Source organism: Capra hircus, chromosome 12 (assembly GCF_001704415.2).
Source record: "Capra hircus breed San Clemente chromosome 12, ASM170441v1, whole genome shotgun sequence".
Lineage (NCBI taxonomy): Eukaryota > Metazoa > Chordata > Mammalia > Artiodactyla > Bovidae > Capra > Capra hircus.
Window position 1 is genome coordinate 72540318 of NC_030819.1, and position 23370 is coordinate 72563687.

The window sequence follows — 23370 nt, forward strand, 5'->3', positions numbered from 1 at the left end:
GGACACCCGGGGCTTGCGGGTTCTGATTGGCCGAAGGCGTAACCCCGCCCCCTTTCCGGAGGGGGTGGTCCCGGAGTGTTGTGGTTGTCAGCGGCAGTGCGCACATGGGGGAAGTGGGGTCGACAGGTAGGGGAAGCGAGGCCCCTTGAGTCCCCGCGACCCACTGTGCAGAGCTACACTCCCACCCGCCTTCCTCCAAGTACACGCCTGCATGTCTCCTTTTCTGTCTTTTTTTCCCCCAACATTTTGCTGCTATGACATTACAAAATCAACTGGCTTGTAGCCTTTCTTTTATTAATATTGTATTTGTTCGGTAGTGGAGATTTTTAAAGCAGATCTAAAAGAATCAGGAAAACAAGTGTTTATGGGGAGGTTCGTGGCAAACTGCAGGTTTGAGTCCGGTGGTTTGCAGAAAGTAATGAGTGTCTAAGGAATACGAAAAGGGTGGAGAAAGTGGGGAGAGCATGTTTCTTAGTGAGGTTGGGATACAGGTGAACAAGCTTGAGAAACTGCGGGAGAAGGAAGTGGGTCATGTATGGGGTGAGACCTGAAGGAGAAACCTGGATTGGGCGCTCCCTCCCAGGAGCGGTCTGCTGAGGATGGCTCTGTCCGGAAAAGTGATCATTTGACTAGTATTCAGTTAATTATTTAACACACTCTGTTTCTGTTTTGCTAACGTTGCCCTTTTGATAGCAGATTTTATAGTAATAACGTCAATCCACGTAATGAGTTTTGCTTATTACCAGTTTCTTACAACGTGTAGATTTACAAGTGGTGGTGAATTTCAAAAGGTGAATTTCAAAGGCTTGTTTAGAGGAATGAACTAAATAGTTAAAGTGGTTTGGAAATATTGTGAAGGAAGATGGATGAGCGTTGCATAAAATGCAAAGACTGTTCTGTCATTATTTAGGGTCTTTGCAGAAATATATGCGTGTGCATAAGTGATACTGATTTCTCTTCATTTCAAAGCATGATTGCCTCTAGCAGTTTCCAGCTTTAATTCCTTCAGGCTGTTTTGATGTTGTGTCTGTACATCTAAGAATATTGTAATTCTTATCTTTAGAAGCCTTGTCAATGGAAAACAAACAGCAACTGATGCAAGCGAATGTTGACAACTTTATATTGAGTACACTGTGTTATTTTATTTGTGAGCTAGTGAAATATGCAAGAGTAACATAGCATGTGTGCTATTCCCGAGGGACCAATGTCAGAACAAAGTGGGGAATCACATGAGGGTATTCCAGCGAGAACAATTCAATTATTTTAAAAGTAAATATATGTTAATATTCTTGGGTGTAACGAAAAACAGAATTTTCCCATTTGAATTATTACCTTTGTACACAGGGGTAGCAGATGATGACATGAAGTAAAACAACAAATGATCAGTGATTCCAAAGTAGATAGTAAAGGCATTCCATTTATTATTTTTATATCAGTAGAATTGCTTTCCTGACTAGAGAACTTTGTATTCAAGGGACAGAATTTGATACATCTGGCAAGTTGGAAGTTATTGCTATTGTTGAGAAAATAATTGACTGTATTTTCGTATCTCCAGGTCATGCTTTAATTTGCCCTTTGGGATTTGGATCTAGTTTTTGGCCTATTCAATTTAGATGAGTTTGGAGGTAGGGAGGAGGAGAATGTATAATAAAGTCACACACACACACATACATACACATGCAAAATGTATGTATGTATATCAGCACACAGCTGTATATTTATAAACATAATTTAGGGATACATTCGGTGTGTTTGTTTATATATATGTTTATTGTTCTTAGAATTTTTTCGCATTTCTTCTTGTCCAAAAGGTGGCCCTATTTTAAACTGTGGAAAGCATTATCACCGGTAGAATTGGCCAATAGATCATGGAAACAGACAATAGTATTTTGTTGCTTGGCAACCACCTACTGTGAATGAAAAAAACAAAGCGGTGACAGCTGCTTCCACATCCTGACACTCATACTGTAGCTTGGGCTTTGCAACCCTCCGAAGGAGACAGATCTACCAAGTTGCATTTGAGGAAGGTGAAGCTGTTTCCTTTGGAGGGGATGTTTTCAAAAAGAACATTTCAACGTTTTATTATAATCAGAATTACATTGTTATTGTGGGATGAAATGAAGCATCTAATTTTGATCGCCCTCTTAAGCCCGGTAGACACTGAAAAATGCAAGGCTGGGAGGGTTGTTTAGACCTTCCTCATTCTCCCCTTTGTAGCCATTAAACACCATAAGCACCTTTTCTGCCCCTCTCAGATGCTCTTAGGATTTTGCAAAAACTTGAGTTCTCTCGAAATAGGTGACTGGGTTTTACTGCCAGGAGGGAGTTAGAGACGGATGCTCTGGCCTAAGCCTTTAGTTTTAAGGGACACTGAGGCCCAGGGAGGTGTTGTGACTCAGACCTGGTGATGGAGCCCTCTCCAGGAGGTCTTGCCTTGGGTCACACTTGAAAATCCCCCCCCCCCCACTCCATTTCCTCCCCCAAATCATTCTTTCTTTGTTCTTTATTTACACATAGTTTGTAATCACGATTTTTACCCTGATAAAGATCATTAGAAAAACACAGTGGTATTTGAGAGTCAAAATTCATTATGGTTTTTGATACCTTGTGTACTGTGTTCAGCCTTCAGTCTCAGAAAGTCCTGGGACTCCCACCTCTTTCCTCAAACTGGTGATGCCCTTTCCCTTGCTTTGGTCATTGTTTACATCTTTGGACAGTCTTTAATGTTCTCCTTTTCTCTATATGAATTTAAAATGGGGATGAGATTGAGGATTGTGTTGGTCAGTGGGTATGCCTGTAAGAGTTTAACCATTACAGCTAATTAATCGCTCGTTGTGGTCTTCTGTGTGCAAAGGATAGACATATTGTTGGTCTAATGATCGGGGCTCCAAAATAAATAAATACCAAATGAACTTATTTATAAACCAGACACAGACTCACAGACTTAGAGAACTGAGTTTATGGTGACCCGGGGGATGAGTTGGTGAGAGGCAAGATCGGGGATTGGGATTGACAGGTACACATGCTATATTTAAAACAGTTGGCCAACAAGGACCTACTGTGTAGCACAGGGAATGCTGCTCGATATTCTATAACAACCTAAGTGGGAAAATGATTTGAGAAGGAATAGATGCATGTACATGTATAACTGAGTCACTTTGCTGTACACCTGACTCTAATACAACATTGTTAATCAGCTGTGCTCCAGCATAGAATAAAAATTAAAAAAAGTGTACAGGACAGACCGTGTGGCTGCATCAGCCTACTGCTGGTCCTTTTCAAAACTGTTTTGCCAAAGATGTCACCTGAAGCCTGCTTATCTGTCTGCGAGAGATGACAATGGCATACATTGTTTCTGAACCCTGAGATGCTAATGAATGGAGTATTGGATGGTGAACTAGAATCACATGTGCTTTATTAAGCCTTCTTTTTAAGCGTAGGAAGTGTATTGCATGGGCGATACATTTTGAGTTTCCTTCTGCCATAAATACTTTGAAGAATCTGTGTTCTGTCATTTATTATTTATGACAAAGGTAGGTATTTAACTTTAATACACCTTAACTGGAAGAGAAACTTGGATTGGACTGGTTGGAGAAGCAGTGTAGTGACAGTATTAAGTATCATTGAAGAATCATTTTCACCAGAAAAGCATGCACTTTGGCAGATTTGTCGGGGGGGATAAATTGATTTACAGCAAGTTTGACCTAGTGTTAGAAGCCTGCTGTTAACTTGTCCTAGCTAGAAGGATTTCCAAGCAGAATAATTTGGCAGATTACAAGTGAACTTCACTGATTTTTAAAGTTATTTTTCGCAGTCTGTAGTTCAGGACAAGCACTTGCTTTGGGTCTTCTAGGAATAATCTAAATTTTAAAGTTATTATTATTAAAAAAAATCAGAACTCTCTTTGTGTGGCATGATGTTAAATATTCTGTAGTTCATACATTTGATTTATTCCACTGGAATCTTGAAATTTAATTAACTTCCTTCTTCTGTCTTCATGTTCAAGATAATGTGTGTGTATGCCTACATATGTGTTGGCATTTTTTTTTCCTTTTTGTTGTTTTTATCCTAACAATAGAATGCCAAAGGGCATGATTTGGTTTTTTTTTTTCCATACAGTAAAGAGAATCTTTAAGCAAGAGATATTTACGTTTTCCACTTCCTTATGTCAGCTTCTGCTATTATAAGCTGTAAACTCTCGCCCACACAAATAGGATGATTGCTAAAAACAAGCAAACAAATAAATATTTATCTAAGCAGCATCCCATTTGCTGCCCTACAGGCTGGCCAAGAAAGCATATTTTCTCATTCTTTGACACATATACACTTCTACACACACCCACATACACACTGAATTTAAGGTCTTATGTATTCTTCTTTTGGTGGTTCTAATTTTAAGGGTGGACAGAAATAGTATTTGATGGGGCTACCTGTGTATGATAGATTTTAAGCAAAGTCGATGGATTTAGATTTTCAGAAATGCAGCAGAAGAGGAAGAATTAAATTGAATTATTCCCCTTGGAAAAATGTCAAATTTGTGCTGACCACATAACCTGTGACCCTTCCCACAGCACCTGGCACCTGCAGCAGCGCTTGGCTTGCAGCAGACTCTCAGTGTGTTTTGTGAAGTATGCACCTGCCACCTCCTTTTTGTGATGTTGCAAATATTTTGGTCTGTATCTTCATGAATAGCAAAAGCTGGGCAAATGGAGAAGAAATACTTTTCTAATTGTTTCCAGCCCTGTATAAAAGCATATCAAAAGGACTGACGTAGCCAGTGATATTTTGGAACGTACTTCTTGTCGGTGTAGAAAGTTCTACCAGGGGTGTTGATTTTTCGCAAATACAGCCATCCTAAGTACAGAAGAGCTCTTTAACAGCCCACAGCAGCATAACAAAGGTTAGGGCAGCTGGTCTGAAGGAATACTTTATTTAGCTGGAGCTGGAGGGGGAAGTCTGCTAGCCCCAGCCTGCTTATCCAGACTGGAGCGTGGCCAGTGTGCTGTGGTTTAACATCCCAGACCAGGGGAGAAAAGCCACCGATGAGGTATGTAGTGACTCTGAGTGCCCAGGCCTCTGCTTTGGTCTCCTTTGCAAGAGAGCTCCTTGAAAATCGCAGAAACTGTTGTGCCTCTGAGGGTGGAGCCTGGAGTTCCCATTGAGGCCCCAGGTACCGAATTTCTGGTCATTGGAAGAAGCCTTCATCCTGAGACATCAGCACCTGCTGCTGAAATACGACTTTCCTCTTCATCCCGCTCCATCTCTGTGAAGTTGGTGGAGGTGACTGTGTTTCTGGGGACAACCCTGGTAGAATCACCAGGTAGGGTCAAGCCCGAAAGGCTTCCAGTTCCTCGGAAAGCGTCCTTCACCTTCCCACCACGACCTCGGTCTTTTGTCTCCCTTGTAGGGATTAATTCACCATTTTGTGTTATAGCAGCAAGTCTCTTTTAAGGTGTACGTGGATCAGCAGTTATGGAGCTTCTCAGGAGGAGCTCCTGAGTGTCTTGCACAGATTAGGTGCTCAATAGGTATGTTTTTTTTCGTTTTACTACTATTTTGAGAGATTTGGCAGATAGTTTTGTCCAGGGAACAGAGGTACCTAGTACCATACTGTTTCTTTCCAGGATGGTTTCATTAACACACAGTTATTGAGCATTTACTGTATGACTGGTATTTGGCTCTGGGGATCATGGACATTCTTAAAGCACATTTCCTGCTTGTAGAAGAGTGTGCTGCCTAAAGGGAAGACTTGTGAAAAGGGCACAAGTTCCGTGTGGTTTACAGGTGACTGCTGGGAGCTGCCACTGACGGTTTTGCACGTCATGATACGGGTCAGTGTTTCACAGTCTGCCTGTGCAAAAGAGTCCCACTCAGGGCTTGCCACAGTGCTGATTCCTGGGTCCCACCCCCCAGCCTCCCGAATCAGAATCTTCAGGGACACGGCCAGGTCAGGTAGACGCATTCATACGCCCAGACACTCACCACTCCTGTACACTTCTGCAGAATTCTTCTACAAGCGTCTACTGTTCTCCACCTGAGGGCTTTCTCTCTGACCTGTGGGGACAGCAAAGCTAAGGGACCCCAGAAGTGGACCTCAGCTGATGATGGAAGAGAGCAGGGAGGCAGTGCCCTGGCCTCCTGACCCAGCCCGTGCAGAGACTGACCCGCGTCCTGCACGATGTCCCAGGATCCCCTAGTGAGACTGACGGTGCTGCCCGTGGTGGCCGTCTCCTGCAGGATCTGGGCTTACTTGGCTGCCTTCCTCCCCAGGAACTAGTCCTTCCCAGGATCCTCTCTCAGATGAATAACTTGCATTTAAGAGACCTCTGCCTCAAGGTCTGTTTCAGGAGAAACCCAACGAAACTAAGAATCTGCTTGATTTATTTATTTTAAAAGTAATGCCCTCACTGGCTCAGCAGTAAAGAGGCCGCCTGCAGTGCAGGAGACTTGGGTTTGATTCCTGTTCCGGGAGGCAAGATTCCCCTGGAGAAGGCAATGGCAACCCACTCCAGTATTCTTGCCTGGGAAATCCCACGGACAGAGGAGCCTTGCGGGCTACAGTCCATGGGGTCGCAAGAGTTGGACATGATTTAATGACTGAATCACTACCACACAGGTTCCACTAAGTAGGGAGATTTGGGAGCTCTGGATTCAGGTGATAGAGAGCTGCTGAAGAATTACGATGATGGCATTGTTACTCTTGATAACAGGTATTGGAGGGGGAGGGATTGATAGAGTTGGGGGCATGGAGACCACCTCCGAGGTGGCGCTGCCCAGACAAATAGTGAAGATAGTGGCTGGGGGGCTGGAGAAGGGGACGGGATGCAAGATGGGTTTGCATGGAAAGCTGGCTGGAAAAGTCAGCATGATGCAGAGGCCTGAGACGCGGGCTCACTTAGCGCATCCCTAGACCGAGATCTCGGTCCCCTCCCCACAGCTCCACCTGCTCTGTCCCTCCGGCTCAGTGACCCCCTAAAGGGCCAGGTCGCCTCTGCCTTGCCTGCAGTCCTGGTCAGGCTGTCTTAGAGTTAAGTAGTACAATTCTGGGCATAAATAAAAGAAGACAGAAAGATAAATTGAAGCGTATAAATAATTCACCACCAGATCATTAAAGGAAGAAAGTTATATTTCACAGGCAGGATTTGTGGAGTGGTAGAGAAGAGAGTTGGAGAGATGTCCATTTTGTGATGAATAGTGATTTCCCCCCCCACCCCCATACTCTTGGCTAAGAAGGGATTTTCATCCAGCATCAGTTTCCGGAAGACCTAGCATGCACTTCTATCTATTGTTTTCCCTGCTTCTCCCAGAGCCTGTATTTTAGCTAAGTGGATGAGTGGTGGCTGGGGTGGGCTGGCTCTTGCCTCTTGATCTGTCAAAGTGCCAGGCTCTCCCAACGCAGCTTCTCCCACTGGTTCTTAGGCCACCAGCTCTCTCAGGAGACCAGAGGGTGCGGGAAGGAAAGCATGCATTCCAGAAAGAGAGCAGTTTTGAAATGAATCCTTCATTGTGAAATGAGTAGGTTAAGGCTTGTTAGCTGATCTGTACTAAGATCAGGCGGCCTCCTAATTGTCCTGTGCGTGAATACTAATGTCCCGGCTCCGTCTGCAGTCAGAAAGGCGAAGGCTGAAGAATCAAACACAAGTAAGCGACACCATCATATTTCTGCAAAAGTAGCCCTGAGCCAATGACACAGAATAGACAGAATTTGGAGGAGCTGCAGACGGGGCCAGCTCAGAGCTTCCTGAGCCTCGCTTGCACAGGTGGATCAGAGTCCTGAGAGCAGAGATGCTGTGCTTGTGAGTATTCAAACTGGAGACACTTACCGGGGAAACACAGTGGAAAGGAAGAAGGCTTGATAATTGAGGAACTGCAGGTATGTCTGGCCTTCCCAGGTGGCGCTAGTGGTAAAGTACCTGTCTGCCGATGCAGGAGACAGATGAGGTTCAATCCCTGGGTTGGGGAAGATCCCCTGGAGAAAGGAATGCACCCACTCCAGTATTCTTGCCTGGAGCATTCCATGGACAGAGGAGCCCGGCGGGCTACAGTCCATGGGATCTCAAAAGAGTCGGACACGACTGAAATGAATTAGCATGCATGCACATACTTATGACATTTTTTAATTAAAATTTTAATTTGGAGATTGTTACAGATTCTTGTGCAGTTGTAAGAAGTAACGCAGAACCTCTGTACTTTTTTTTTTAATGCGTAAATCTGTTTGAAACTTTTCAAGTTGTATAGTTAATTTTTTTGGCTGCACAGCATGCAGGATCTTAGTTCACCAACCAGAGATGGAACGCAAGCTCTCTCTATTGGAAGTGCGGCCTTCCGATAGACTTCCGAAGACTGCTGGGCAAGTTGCGAGCCTGTGTCTGGTAACATTTCCCACCCCACCCCCACTCCCTGCCCCTGGTAACATCTTTCAGACCTGTAGGGCAGCATCATGACCAGCCTGAATGGCTGCAGGCCAGTCTTCGTCAGATTCCCCCAGTTTCACTTGGACTTATTTGGGGGTGTGTGCTCAGCCATGTTCGTGTATATTTTCTCCTATTCAATACCTATATTTTTTCAAAGAGCCTTTTTTCCCCTAGGATTTTGGGGGGAAAATGCGCTTGTTAAGACTAGTCCTGGAGTAACTGTAACTGAAGAAAGGGTATTATATAAATTATAGCATAAAGTATAGAATAAATTCCCCACCCGTTGCTACTCAGGGGCTGTGCAGACCAGGTCAGGGCCCGCTGCACGTGGCAGGAAGGTCAGTAGGCCATTCTGCAGGCGCAGCGTCCACTTAATTTATTCCTATGTGACCATTATGTGGCAGGAAGCAAACCTTTTTTTTTTAGTAAGTTTATTTTTTTATTTATTTTTGGCTCGCGCTCGGTCATTGTCGCTGCGCCGGCCTTTCTCTGGTCGCGGCGAGCCGGGTCTGCTCTCTCCTTGCGGTGCTTGGGCTTCTCCTTGCAGGGGCTCCTTTGGCTGCGGACCACGGGCTCTAGGGCGCGGGCTTCAGTGGTTGCAGAGTTCGAACCCGTGTCTCCTGCGCTGGCAGACGGATTCTCTACCCCATGCCACCAGGGAGGCCCCAGTAAGTGACTCTTTTAGAAGTGTGCCTGTTGGGAGAGAAGCTTGTCTGTTACAGCGCGCGGTCCCTCCTGGTCCCCCTCCCCTCTGGGTCCTGGGGGCTCACCCCTGCAGGCTGCTCTCCCAAATTTCTGAGTTTGCTTGCTTTTGCTATTCTCAGCCCTCAGGAGGCACGTAGGAGGCAGCAGGGAGAAGGGCCCAGCCAGGGAGGTTATTTTTTTTCCTTTCCTCCAGCTTCCTGGGGCATCCCTGGCAGTGGGAGTCCCTCCCCGGTAGCACCACTCATGCCTGACGGACCTTCTGTGGTTCCAGCTGCTCACAAGTGACCTTGGACGCCTGCAGCCCTACCTCCTTCTATTGTCTGTTGTCCCCTGTCAGCCCAGGGGAGGCGGCAGCTTCCTGCTTTGAGCTTATCTCTGGATTATCTAACTATCCTGGTGTAGGCTTTCTGCTCCTCCCATCACCCGAGTCACCGATTCTGGCTTATACATTTCCTCTGTGAAATATACTTGTAGAGATTTCTGTTTCCTTAGTTAGACAGTCCCCAGGTCCTCAAAGCGTGGGAACGATAAACATCTGATGAGATTTTCCTCTTTGTGACATGCTGGCTTCTTCCACCGCAAGAATCTGGCCAGCTCCAGTCCTGGCAGAAAGTACCTGCATTTTTAATGTCACCGCCTCCCACTAGGAGTCTCCTTCCTTTTAGTGACTATTCATCTTCTCCTAGGCTCTGGTTTCCGAAGCGCTAATTTCTCTTTGTCAAATATATTCTGCATTTTGGCAACCTCCCCTGATGTCCTTGTAATCTGTCCTTGAGCTTCTCTTTGTCTAACCGTCCCTGCCTTATTTTCTGCAAGTGGTTTTTCTGGCTGGCTTCATCTCCTGTGTGTAATATCCTTACAGCCTATGTTAGTGTGTTGGTCTCACGACTGCCTCCTGAATGTGCTTCGGTTTACCGCTGCACCTCTGCTGGACTTCCCTGGTGGCTCAGTGGTAAAGAGTCCGCCTTCAGTGCAGGAGACTCAGGTTCTATCCCCGGGTCAGGAAGATCCGCTGGAGAAGGAAATGGCAACCCACTCCAGTACTCTTGCCTGGAGAATCCCATGGACAGAGGAGCCTGGCGGGCTACAGTCCATGGGGTCACAAAAGAGTTGGACATGATTTAGCGACTAAACAACAACCCCGGGTTTGCAGGCACTTCACCTTCCCGTACTGAGGTGCTTTCAGAATGTGTTACCAGGCTCCTCACCCCCTCATCTCCTATAGAAGTGTATGTGGTTTTGTAATAAACCATCGGTAAGAACGTTAATAAGGATGCTTTGGGAAAAAGGAGGTAGGACTCAGGTGGCATCTTCCAGTATAAAGCTAACTTAGGAGCTGCATCAGAGGAAGCCACGCTGGCGGCCAGCTGGCACGGTCGTCTCGTGCTCTGCCGTAAGGACTGTGCCCAGGCCCCTCCCCTGCTGGAGGGCAAGTCTTGTTGGTTGCTTCCATAAGGGACCCGTAGTTGGCCACAGGGGCAGCTCTGTCCCTTCTCCAGGGGGTCCCCAGTTGAGCACAGAGAGCTGGGAATTGGAGCGAGGAGAAAGCCTTCAAGTCATCTTCGACCAAGAGGTCCAAGAGCTTGCACACACAGCCCAGTTGTAGGTGCCCCATCCTCACGTACCAGGAGCAGAACCTTTTGGCGTTGCAGCACACAAGTGCTCAGCCTTGTCTGTGCCCATCTGTCTGACTCTTGGCGACCCTGTGGACTGTAGTCCTCAGGCTCCTCTGTCCATGGGATTCTCCAGGCAAGACCTGACTGGAGTGAGTTGCCATTCCCTTCTGCAAGGGAACTTCCTGACCCGAGGATCGGACTGCCTCTCCTGCGTCTCTTGTGTCAGCAGGTGGATTCTTTACTACTGAGCCACATGGGAAGCCCGCGGCATACAGGGAGATACCCTAATTCCCAGTCATGCAAATCACCACCAGGTCTAAGGACTGGGGCTTAGGGAAGTCAAGAGCTTTGGCTAAAGGAGAGTTTAAGTATTGAGAAATAGCTGATGACATGGGTAGTAAATGTGCCCAATCCTGATGTTCTTCTGCCCTTGTCGGGGGAACAGGGCTCATGCAGAGTTTTGCACAGATGGGTCTCCTCAGAGCTGGGTCACTTGCTAGTCTCTGCTCTCCACGGTGAACTCAAGTGGCAAGAGCTAGGCCCGAGGACTGTGGATTAGAGGCTCTGAGTGAGCCGACAATGGAAAAGAAATAAGCTTGTTTTCAATGGGAGAAGCTTTGAAGGAAGTTAATTAAGACACACTTACAAATTAGGGTTCTAGTTAATACAAATACAAGATTGAAAAGAATAAGTCAGTTGCACACCTATAATCACCAAAGAACAATTTGTTTAGAAACAAAACACCAATTATGCCTCCTCTTATGTGAGTTTCTCCTCTATTTCCCTTGCAAAGAACTATCCCTCAGAACAGACTGAGTGCAGCATCCTCTCTTCCCAGGTCAGGCTCTCTGCATTTTCCTTTAAGAAATTGGTACCCACGGGAGAGCCAGCCCACGGGTTCTCCTGACATCCTTCCGAACCTTGGTCTTGCACCTGGTTCAGGTGTATCTGTCTGCAGAGATACAGTCTCTGTGTCTTCCCGTATTCCTCAGCGATGGGCAGTGGCACGAGGAGAGAGTCTGGATGTGGAGTTTTCTTGAGCATCAGGGACTCGACTCTGCCCAGAAACACAAAGCAGGTGCTGCAGAAGGCGGAGAGCTTGCTTTCTGCGCCAGGTGGGTGTTCTTGGTACTGTGCTGAGTTGGCCCTAAGAAGTTTGGTGACATTTCTCATCTAGTTATTAATAATGTTGACATGTATATTTTAAATCTCCTGTCATATCGTGACCCAGCTCTCTACTGTTTGTAGCAGAGAGTTAATGGTTTTGGAGGAAGGCATGCGACACAACCTTTGTGCCAAATGATTTTATGGTTGCCAGGTTCCCACTGGGTGCTGGGAACACAGGAGTGGACAAAAAGTCCCGGTCCTGTCCTCCGGGGAGTCCATAGTTTACTGGAAAGGATATCAAGTAAAACAAAAAGCATGATGTAACCGAAGCTTATGAGAAGTTCTTGGAAAAGACCAGGCTTCTCTGAAAAGACACCCTGAGGGTGGCTGGGGAAGGCATGTGTGGGAAGGTCAGTCAAGACCTGGAGATTGGTTGGGGTTGTGCCGGGGCGCGGTGGTGGGGAGGGACCCGTGTGTGATCGGGGGTCCCTGGCAGAGGCAGTGTGGCTCCAGGGCGGAGTGAGGGTGACCGTGGCTGACCTGCCAGGCCAAGCTGAGGACTTTGGATTTTAGGCCAAACACCCTGGGGCATCACTGAAAAGATTTTTGCTTTGTTTTTTTTTTTTTTAATTGGGGTGAAATTTATGCAACATAAGCGGAACCATTTTAAAGTGAACAAATCGGCGTTTCGTATGTTCACAGTTATGCACTTGCCACCGGTGTCTACCCTAAAACTCGTTCATCACCCGAAATGGAAACCCCCGACCCGCGCAGCAGTCACGTGGTTTTAGGGAGTCACGTGGTGCGATTTTATTGCGTAGCATCTTTCTGGCAAGCTTTTGGAGATGGCATTAGAGAGGGCAAGAGTGGAAGCAAGACAAGCAACAGGGAAATTAGAGTCGACTCCAGGAAGAGGTGGTGGCAGTGGCCTCCTGGACCAGGGGGGCCAGAGCAGTCACCAGAGATGTGGAGAAGGGTGGGGTGAGCCAGGCGAGCATCGGACCGTCACGTGCGATGATCTGTAAGTGGCTCGGTCACCTTGTAATAGCCTACATCACTGTTTCCCGAAGGGTGATCCATACCCCGTTGAGACGTGTGGAGGATGCTTGTTGGAGGTACAGCTTCTTAAGCCCACCCCAAGATACCGAAGCAGAAGGAATGAGGCGGGTTCCCTAGAGGGATTCTTACGGGAACTGCGGTTTGAGAACCACTTAACTGTCTTCTCATGCCGATGCCCTTTCAGGTTGAAAGTCGCCAGCAGTCCATCCAAGAGGGATGAATCAGAACGAGACACAGGATAGACAAACGGATTGCCCAGCGCATGCTTCTGACTTTGAGTTGGAGAGAGGCTTTTCCGAGATGTATCTTTGACTTGATCCCGAAGGCAGACTGGGATGTGTAATGTAGACAATTTTATGGGTGGTGTTTGTTTTTGATTCTTTTCGCTTGAGGAGTATCAGAATTAATGGTTACTGACTTGTGAACAATGGCATTATCATGAAATACAATGTAGGTACTGTGTAGTAATTTACTGTGTTGTTTAGTGGCTAAATCCTGTTTGACTCTTTTGTGACCCCATGGGCTGTAGCCCGCCAGGCTCTTGTGTCTGTGGGATTCTCCTGGCAAGAATACTGGAGTGAGTTGTCATTCCCTTCTCCAGAGGATCTTCCCAACCTTGGGATCGAATCAGCATCTCCTGCTTGGCAGGCAGATTCTTTACCACTGAGCCACCTGGAAGCCCAATTTATTGTTAAAAAAGAAAAAAGCCAATAACTGCAGGAAATTAACTTGTAAAGAAAACCATCCTGGGATTTTTGGAGTTACTGTCTAGCTACAAGATTCTTACAACTTTAAAGAGAGATTTCCTCAAATTAACTGACTTTAGAGCCAGAGTTTTTGAGACTTCATAGTCAGAAAATCCTACAAGCTGTAGTAAAGATCAGCAACAAAGAGATGGAGATTTTTGTCTTTGACTTCTGTTCTCCGCTTGCCTTTGGTACGTTTTTCTAACACAGTGCTTCCTCTTACAGACAGAATTTCCCGCCAAGTCTAAGCCACTCAGATGATTCTGTCCTAATGGTGTTTGGATCTTTCAAATAATCCTCTTCCTCCCAACAGTTTAGAGAATACGTTTGGTTGAATTATATCTTTAGAACCGAAATAGCTCATGGAGAGGGAGCATCTAGCTTTCTAGTCTGCTTGAAGTGATTACCTTTGGAGAGCTTGAAGGGACTGTCACAGTCCTCGCTGCTGGGTAGTGGGGTTAGGTTTGCTGGGGGACTGCCCCCATGAGAAGAGGGTGTGGCTGTCCATCAGCAGCCAAGGGGTTAAGCTCTCTGCACCCCAGCACGGCAGCATCCCGCAGCAGCCAGCCCTGTGCCCTTTTCCTGCTTACTGGCGCCTGTGTTACCCTCTTTCTGGAAGCAGCTGTGTGTTACCCTCTCTCTGCCCCTCCAGCCCTCCCCCACTCCCGCTTTCCCTTTTGGGAAAATGAGGTGCTCAGCTTCTTTAGGAAGATGTTTCATTTTGATTAATATTATTTCCGCTCTCCTAGAAAGACGCTTAGGCACCTCGGGCTGTGTTTCTTTTCCAGCAATGTACAAACTCAGATCTTAAAGTGGTTTCACTGCTTCATCATGGAATTTTATAAAGAAATAATATTTTGAGTGTCTGGCTAGCATCTTCATTTTTTTTTTTTTAATCTTGAAACACTTGGGTTTTGTGAGGGATAGGAGGCAAAACTGTCCACTTATTTTACACTCAAGATATACAGAGTCAGTAAATAACTTTTTTAAAGCTTGATTTTTCTGTGCCCTCCCCAAATACATGTTGTTATATGAGAACAAACACTTTAGAAGAATACAAAGAGGAAGGTTAAATTCTTCAGAAATACTGGAGCTAACCATTGCTGACATTCTATTAAAGTTCTGCCAGGCATATCTCTCTGTCTCTGTCTCTCTCTATATATGTATGTATCTGCACATGTACATATATATGTATACACGATATACAGATGAAATTCTAAATAAAAGGGATTTTGCTGTGCATGCTATTCTGTAATCTACTATGTTGTTCTACTGACGTGTGCTGGGCAGCCTTCCATGTCAACAAATATATCTTATCTTTTTAATGACTGAGTAGTTGTATTGGATGCTTTTCATTGTGAGTAATGCAAATCCCAGGGCAAACTAGCTTAAATAGTAGAACATACTGAAAAATCCTGTGGGCTGGGGCTTCAGGCATGATGTAATCAGGATTTAGGATTTCTTTCTCTAGAACTTGGTTTTTTCCTTGCTCCTCATGGTGGCAAAACAGCTGAAGTTGGAGGGACCCATTCACTGTCCAGTGAAAGATAGCTGCTCTTAATCATCAAATAAACAAATCATCATCATCATCAAAAAAAAAAAAAAAGAAAGAAATCCTGGCTTCCTTCTGCGTGAACCGTCATAGGTAAAGCTACCAGGGAAGTGGCATGCACTGATTGCTTCAGAGTTGGGTGGAAGTTCATGCTAATCCAGCCCAATCTCAGTGCACACACACATCCAGAGTTCTGCTAGAAGATACCAGAAACAGCTTGCTGAGGAGGCAGCGAATGCTGTCTCTTAGGCTTTACTCCAGACTTGGTGGTGGTTTAGTCACTCAGTTATGTCTGACTCTCTTGTGACCCTTTGTAGCCCGCCAGGCTCCTCTGTCCATGGGATTCTCCAGGCAAGAATACTGGAGTGGGTTTCCGTTTCCTTCTCCAAGGGATCTTCCTGACCCAGGGAATGAACCCACATCACCTGCTTGGCAGGCAGATTTTTACTGCTGAGCCGCCTGGGAAGCCCCTACTCGAGGCTTTACTGATAGACATTTAAGTTGTTTCTGATTTTTCTACTGGAAAATCGTTGCCACTCTAAGCTTGCTTGCATGTACACCATCTTACACTTGCGCAGTGACCTCAGTGGGGTAAATTCTTACTAGAAAAGTTGCTGGTTCAAAAAGTATGTCCACTTTCCATCTAATAGCTGTAAGCCACCCACCTTCCAAGCTCTAAAACCACCCTTTTGCCAGTTACATGTTGAAATCCCTCAACTGCCTGTTGGGAGCCTTATTTTTTTTTTTTTAAGCTTTTGAATCATTAAGTGGAGACTTCAGATTTACAGCAGAATTTCAGATGTCACAATTTCTCTGAGCAAGACAAATTTGATGTGACAGAACTTAAGATTAATCAAAGCTTCTGTGGTGTAAAAATGTTTCACCAGGCAGGCAAAAAGGACGGATGCTACCAGCGGCAAGTCTCAGCTTGGTGGGCGGCGGCTCAGGGATGGCTCTGTGGGTGCCCTGAGTGGCCACCTGCAAATTGCCATCAGCACGTGCTCTGCAGTCACTCTGTTGCTGTCGACTCCCGTCTCAGGGTGATACGAAGACAGGCCAGATGGGATTGGAAATGCCAGGAGAGGATGGCCATTCATGCACGTGGCCTGCAATTTCAACCGCAGTACATCGGAATGTGTTGCAGTTGAATTTTGTAGAAAAAAGCTTGGAAACTAGTGATCTTTGGGATGGTAGGATCTCATGTGCTTTGGTCATCCTTTGGAGGAAGTGAGTGGCGAGGCTTTCGGGGACCCAAGGGCGCAGAGGTGCTGCTTGCAGGATCGCCTTTGCTCGTGTGAATGACAGCGGCGTGAGTGGGGACCCAGCAGGAGGATTGCAGTTGGCGTCTCTTGTGTATTTGCAGGCACAGTTGACATGCCGTCCTGTTTCATCCTCATGGCAGCCTTTTCTTACGTCAGTAACCAGAGGAAAGCAAAGCTCCAGAAGATTGAGCAACTGGTCCACTGTCATAGCCGGTTGGAGGAAGAGGTGGGAAGTTTGAACCCTGTCCTCCACCACACTGTGTTTTGAGGCCCCTTTTCTGCCCAGTAGAAATGATTAATGGCATTGTGCTTTGTTGTCTCTGATGATGCCAAGGAATGAATGTAGTGTCTGGTATTAAAATTAAGATACGGCAGCGAGGAGAGTCACCGGAGAGTTGTGAATGATAAAAGGGACTGCAAGTGCGAATGGCACAAATGAGGCGTGTGACCCAGAAAGCTGCGGTGACATCCACAGTGTTGCTGCATCGGCAGTGACAGAGAGGACAGAGTTCCCTGTGGGACATGATTGCACGGTGGCAGTTTCATGAGCAGGAGCCTTGGGGAAAGGGGCCAGGTGGGAAAAAGTAGCTAAGATGAAGCATGGGCGTCCCTGGTGGCTCAGATGGTAAAGAACCTGCCTGTAGTGCAGGAGCCCCGGGTTCGATCCCTGGGTCAGGAGGGAAGGCAATGGCACCCCACTCCAGTATTCTTGCCTGGAGAATCCCATGGACAGAGGCGCCTGGTGGGCTACAGTCTCTTGGGTTACAGAGAGTCAGGACACAGTTGAGCGACTAACACTTTCACACTTTCTCTTTCATAATACATGTGAGCATGTTTCAAAGCTATGCATGTGCTACAGAAATACAAATTATTATTGTTAAATTAGAAGTGTTTATCGTGGAAGCATATTTCCATGACAGCTATTTTATCGCCAGTAGAGAGGCTGCAGAGTTCTGGAGACGTGTGAACCTCGCTGCTCCGTTGTTGATGTGGGTTCAGCACGCTCGAAGGCTACAGCTCGTTGGAGTCAAACAGTATCCTCATCAAGAGAAAGAAGCAAAAGGGCAACTTCCAAATAAAGCACAACTGTGTCGGAGTGAAAAATACCTTTATAGGGGAAAAGAGAATGTCAGGGTGTAGCGTGCCTTGTGGAAAAAAAGAATGGCTCAAGCTCTCAGGAATGGGATTATGTAACACAGGGTCAGTTCTTCTGACCTTGAGAGTAAGGGAGAGTCCTTTCGATCATGCCTCTCAGAAAGATCGTGGGTCTCAGGGTCTCTGCCCACTGCACCCCTCTCCCAAGCCCCCCAACTGCTGCAGGCCACGTGGAGCAGGAGGATGGGGGAAGCACCAGCAGGTTGAGTGATCCCAGCAAGTCCCCTCTTGCATCCAGGAACCTGTGCGTTGCTGCCCGCTGCCGGGCGCAGCCCTTGTCCCTGGCGTCTGCCGGCGGGCAGGCTGTTCTGGGCCTGGGGGTGCGTTGCAGGACTTGAGTCAGTGCCCGGCTGCACACAGCAGCCCCCGCGCATCGTGAGTGCTTTGCTTGGAGCTGAGCGCCTGCTGACCCACGGATGTTCTCATGCAGCCGTCGTGGACTGTCTGCTAGGCTGGCTCCTCTGTCTCCTTTCCTGGGAATCATTGCATAGCCCAGCTGCACCGATCATTAACAACTTCTTGAAGCGTGCAGCCCCAGCTCACCTCCCCTAGGCTCCAGGCAGTCGCGGCTTGCCCTATTTGGCAGTCGCCTCAGTAGCTATGAGCACTAGTGATGTTATTGGCCAAGGAGTTGAACAGAAGCTGAATAAAGTTTGGCTCTGTGCATCCTTCAGGGCACAGCTCCTGGTCCGGGGGTGGAAAAACAACAGAAACGGGCCCCTGAACGTGTCCTCGAGCGGCACACACTGTGACTGGGCTTCGACCATCCGCGCCTCCGCGGAGAAGATGCTACCCCGGAGCTCCAGACTTGTGCTCCCATCTCTTTGGTCTCCAAATCTTAGCGTGAAATATTGAGTACCCTAGGAAAGCTAAATTAATGGTGAGTCAAAGTAATTAAGGCAAAGTAAATAATCTCCGAGGTTCTCATTCCCCGTGAAACTAATTTCATATCTTATCCTTCATGTGTTAAAAATAGTTCTCTGCTAATTCAAGATGCCCGTCCTCTGTGTTGGTGAAGTGCACTTCAGTTCTATTGAAAGGATGCAGATTAGAGAGTTATTTTCAAATGGGCGATTTTTTTTTTTTTTTGACGAGAGACATTTATTTTGGCACCACGAGAGCATGAATCTCTTTGGGTGAGCTGAGCGGTGGATACAGCTGTAGCGGGCAGCTGATGATCAAGTCGCTTATGATCACTTGCAGCTGGGACAGGCTTTTCATCCCTTTAGTGAGGACTGTAACGTTCCCACCCTCCCAGCCAATGATGAGATTTGTTTTTTAGCTCTTTTGCAGGATTTCGGCTAGCTGTAGCTTGACCTTGAATATATCTGCATGTTTAGAAACTATGTCTGTTTCATTCTTCTACTTCTTTTGATGTGGCCCATTTTAAAAATTGTGTATTTATTTATTATTGATTTATTTTTGGCCACACTGGGCGCTCTTTGCTACACGTGGGCTTTCTCTAGTTGTGGCGCGTGGGCTTCTCACTTCAGCGGCTTCCCTCGCTGCCAAGGACACGCTCATGTGCAGACTTCAGCAGTTGTGATACAGGAGCTTAGTTGCCCCGGGCATGAGGGAGCTTCCCAGACCAGGGATCGAGCTGGTGTTCCCTGCATTGCAAGGTGGATTCTTAACCGCTGGACCACCAGGGATGCCCCGATGTGGACCATTTTTAAAGTCTTGACTGAACTTGTTGCAGTATTGCCCCTGCTGTTTCTCTTCTGGCTTTTTGGCCAGGAGGCATGCAGGACCCCGGTTCCCCTGGACCAGGGATCAGCTCCGCAGCCCCTGTGTTGGAAGGTGACGTCTCAACCTCTGGGCCCCCAGGGACGTCCCCGTTCAGTTCTTCTGTAGGAAGGGAGCAGTGGACTGTGAACATCGTTTTAGAGTTTTTTTTGGTCACCTTAAAATAATGACGACAAATCCATAATGGGACAGTCGGGAGCATACAGGCTTTGAGGTGTCAATGTACCAAGCCTGTCCTTCTGCCACTGAGACGTTGCGATGACAATGCCCTGTTGTCCTGGGGCCTGAGAGGGCGTGGTTGTGGCTTGGATGAGGCTAGGATGCTGTGCTTCCGCAAGCTCAGGGAACTGCTTTAGGATTTCCTACTGTGCAGCGGTGGTCTTGATCAACTGAGAGAATTCTTTCTGTTTCTGTGACAAGGGAGCATTTTGGTTAGGAAGAGCAGAGGTATTTGAAGAGAAACTTTGAGCACACAGTCCTCAGTTCCCACCAGCTGAAGAGTGACATCATCTCTCGGTTTGCTTTGCCTCATCAGAGAGCTGCCCCAGTCCTCCAGGATGTTGTGGAGCTGTGCTTCTAGAGAGGTGCTGTTTTGCTTTTGAGGTGACAGCCTGGTGGCAGAATCTGCAGGATTTAGTGGCATCTGTAGTCACACGCCTGCACAGAAAATTGTGGCTAATTGAAGGGAAGAGTTGTTGCTGTTCAGCGACAGTTGGTCCAACTCTTTGCAACGCTATGGGCTGCAGCCCCCCAGGCTCCTCTGTCCGTGGGGATTCTCCAGGCGGGAATACTGGATTGGGTTGCCATGCCCTCCTCCAGGGGATCTTCCCGACTCAGGGATCAAACCCGGGTCTCCTGCATTGGCACGTGGATTCTTTACCATCTGAGCCACCAGGGAGGCCCTTAAGTGGGTGGAGAAGCGCATGTAAAGTGACTTTAATTATTCTCTGACTTTTAAATATTTAGTTTCAGCGTCAGAAGAACATTTTTTTAAGACAGTGGAGTGTGCTCTTCTGCTAAATTTTTTATTTCTCTTTCTGATTAAGCTTCCTTGATAGCTCAGTTGGTAAAGAATCTGCCAGCAATGCAGGAGACCCCAGTTTGGTTCCTGGGTTCGGAAGATCCATTGGCGAAGGGATAGGCTACCCACTCTAGTATTCTTGGGCTTCCCTGGTGGCTCAGCTGGTAAAGAATCTGCCTGCAATGCGGGAGACCTGGGTTCAACCCCTGGGTTGGGAAGATCTCCTGGAGAAGGGAAAGGCTACCCACTCCAGTGTTCTGGCCTGGAGAATTCCATGGGCTGTATATATATAAGTCCATGGGGTTGCAAAAAGTCGGACATGACTGAGCGATTTCCACTTCTGAGAAAAGAGTATGGAAATCGAGCATAGGCGTGTGGTGCATATGGGGAATAATAACATTTTTGCTGCATGTGGAGATATCATACTCTATTTGTACACTGAGATATTAATCATTACTTGCATTTATACAGCATCTAACAGTGTGCAAAGTGCCATCTCATCTTTTGATCATCGTGACTTCTGAATGAACTGGGTAATTACTATTGTCCCAGTTTTAAAGGTGAGGGAACAAATTCAGTGGAAGTGTCAGTCACTCAGTCATGTCTGACTCTTTGCAACCCCATGGACTGTAGCCACCAGGCTCTTCTGTCTATGGGATTCTCCAGGCAGGAATACTGGAGTGGGGTGCCATTTCCTTCTCCAGGGGATCTTCCCGATGCAGGGTTTGAACCTGCGTCTCCTGCACTGCAGGCGGGCTCTCTGCCACTGAGCCACCAGGGAAGCTCTTACACACAAGCCACGTTAAAGCGAATGACAAACGGGGATTTCACTTGACAAGGTTATCTCATGTCGCTAGCGATGTAGCTTGCATTTTGGGTAACGTATGGATCTGCGTGCGTTCCTGTGTATGAGCTGGGGTGACTGAGGGCCAAGGCCCAGATGTTCTGGGTTAAATGCTCCGACAGGTGAAGCAATTGCCACTCCATCAATGAAGCAGGCACCCTTTCTTTACCTGCCTGACCTTGGCCCTAGTTTAGAGGTTTCCTAGGCTAGGTATATTTGGCACTTGGGAATCTAAAAGCTTTTAGTAATTATTCTGAAGGGGATTTTTTTTTTAAAGCTGTTTCTCCTGCTGAAATGACTTTTTGTTCACAGAGCTGAGTGAGTGCTAGCAATAACTGAAAATGACTTGAAGAAGGGGAGGGTAAGGTGGAAGCAAGGCGTATTAGCTGCTGGCTGATATTATTGCCTGAAAGCAGGTGGTTTTGTTAGATTCAGTACACTGTCTGTGGTGTAAAGAACAAACCTTTCCATTTTTTTTTTCCTGAGAACCATGATGCTATCTCAGTAATTGAAAATAATCTTCTAAAGTTGCTCCTTAACTAGATTTACACAATCCCCTTTCAAATCAGCTGTTATCTGCCCTTACATTTCACAGTTAATGTTGCTGTCTGCACAGCCCCTGCTAACAAGAAGATCAAGTGTAACTCTTTTCATGATTTGAAATAAAGTGTTTCTATTGTAATTATCCCAGCACCCGGGTTGTGTGGTTACAAGTGGGCTCATTTCTCAGCTGGGTTTATGAGGATGTTTCCTTGTGGAATATAAGACCTTCTGTTCCAGCAGTGTTCTCGTTCACAGACCTCTCAAGGATTTCTCTAACACTCTCGTGTTCACTTTTTTGTACGTTTAAAAATGTTTTCATAGATGTTTTGGGGCGTGGGCTGGGATTGGGGAGAGGTAGGTTGAGGCACCTTTTCCTCTGTAGTATTGACATGAGAGAGGCACCGTATCCCCTCGTTTATGTTGTCAGCCACCTCATTTTGGCGAATTTAGAAAATAACGCTGTGCCTATTAAATGGCAGTTGTTTAGTCACTAAGTCCTGTCCAACTCTTGTGACCCCATGGACTGTAGCCCACTAGGCTCCTCTGTTCGTGGGATTTCCCAGTCAAGAAGACTAGAGTGGGTTGCTGTTTCCTTGTCCAGGGGATCTTCCCAACCCAAGGATCAAAACCTGGGTCTCAGGCAGATTCTTTACCATCTGAGCCACCAGGAAAGCCCCATTAAATTGCAGTAGGCAGGTTTTAGGGACTTCTCAGGTGGCGCTAGTGGTAAAGAACCTGCCTACCAGTACAGGAAACATGAGACCTGGGTTTGATCCCTGGGTCAGGAAGATCCTCTGGAGGATCTTGGTAGCCCACTCCAGTATTCTTTCCTGGAGAATCCCATGGACAGAGGAGCCTGGTGGGCTACAGCCTATGGGGTCACGAAGAGTCGGACATGGCTAAAGCAACTTAGCCGCTCATGGATGCAGGCAGCTTTGACATTGATGTTTCATTCCTGATGGTGGTGAGAGAGGCAAACAGGAACATGTGCAGCCAGGGAAGGTTGTGGGAAGTCTGGAGTCTCCTGCAGAATTCTTCTGGAACAGGATACATCCTCATGTGTTGAGGATACAGATGCTCTGTGAGTCTTTAGTCTCCATGAGGATGCATGTAACTCTATTTCCAGCCTGCGCTCACATTTTATTTTTAAGTAAGTTGCTATGTTACCCCTCTTGCATAATTGATCTACAGAAGCCTTTTGCTGCTTCCAGGCTAGCAAAAATTTCAGTGATTCATTTTTAAAATCAGAATTGCTAATTGCTTATTTCCTCGAGGAAGATGTCAATCCATAGCCGTGGCACGCTGGAAGGACATTAAGTCCCATGTATGCTGGAGTATTGAATCCATCTGAAACTTGTACTGAGGAGGTTCTCAGTAGGTGGTATTTGTTACTAGTATTTTGGGAAGTCTACCAAGGATGGGGCTGGAGGTAGAAGACACTAACTGAAGCAACGAATTGTTTTCAAGACTTCTTTTAAAATATAGGCCACAGGGCTCTACTTCACAATGTCAATTGCCATGGTTACACTGAGGCCCCCCCCCCATTTACAGTGGTGGTCCCTTCAACCCTTTAAGCCAAATTTCCCTTGTGTGCAAAAGA

General features: G+C 46.7%; 1 protein-coding gene across 1 annotated transcript in view; it reads left to right on the forward strand.

Annotated features, from left to right (window-relative positions):
• LOC108637261 (atherin-like) overlaps positions 1-23370 on the forward strand; it is a 419308-nt gene that overhangs the window by 13531 nt on the left and 382407 nt on the right. The window lies entirely within an intron of this gene.